This window comes from Brassica oleracea, chromosome C2, assembly GCF_000695525.1.
Source record: "Brassica oleracea var. oleracea cultivar TO1000 chromosome C2, BOL, whole genome shotgun sequence".
NCBI classification, from domain to species: Eukaryota; Viridiplantae; Streptophyta; class Magnoliopsida; order Brassicales; family Brassicaceae; genus Brassica; species Brassica oleracea.
In genome coordinates, this window is record NC_027749.1 from 43,059,058 (window position 1) to 43,060,111 (window position 1,054).

The window sequence follows — 1,054 nt, forward strand, 5'->3', positions numbered from 1 at the left end:
CTACATCAACTTGCTGCAAGTCTAATTTTCTCTCTTATATAGCCAGACTTCTGAGAAATGTAAAAGTAGTTGCATCCACCACATGGGAGTATGTCTCCTCATAATCTATTACTGGTCTTTGTGAGAATCCTTGTGCAACATCAGCTTTATATCTCACGATTTCTATTCCTCACAAGACTCATTTATATCCACTGGTTTTAACATCATATGGCGTCTTAATCATATGGCCAAATACGCATTTCTTCCTTAAACTATTTAACCCTACGTTTCCATTCAATCCAATATGTTCTACGAGTGCGGACTCTTATATTGACGTGGGTTTATGATCTTCGCTTATATTCATAAATTCAAGTGCTACCTTGTATGCAAATAAATAATCTTATGTCGACATTCCTTATTGGTTCCATTATATTCCAGATATGAGATAATCGATTACAAGCTCATTATTATCAGGACCATTAGTACCCTGAAGCTTGGCATCCCAAAGCTCAGTGTTTGGTAACTTAGAGCTGGCCGACTTTGTTTTCATGTCTAGGATGGTTTCCTCGACCTCAGATTTGTTTATCATTCTCTGCACCTTTCTTTTGTTTCTGAGGATTCTTATCTTTGGAACCTATCAGTCTACAACGTTTCAAACGTTGTCTAGACTCTGTAGTAACTTGATTATGTCCTTCTTGGACTTCATTTCGAATTGGTGCATTATAAGCTGGTATATATGACTTAGTCACTCTCTTTCGGGTCAGCAAATGAGTCTAGAAATTGATTAGCTAGCTTTTGTAAATGTATAATCTTTGGACGTCTATTTCACATTCTTTAGTCCGAAGATCTTGCCAAGACATTGATGGTTGATTCTATTATATTTATTTTACCATTCTTTTACCAGCTTTATTATTTTTTTCTCCTACTGGTCTTAAGATAATCTGTGTACCTGGTCTCAAATATAATCACCCATAGTTGGCTCAAAGTAATTTATTATTGTAGGAGAATCATATCCAACATATATCTCCATCCTTCTTTTGAGGTCACATCTTAGTTCTCTGTGGTGGAGCAATTA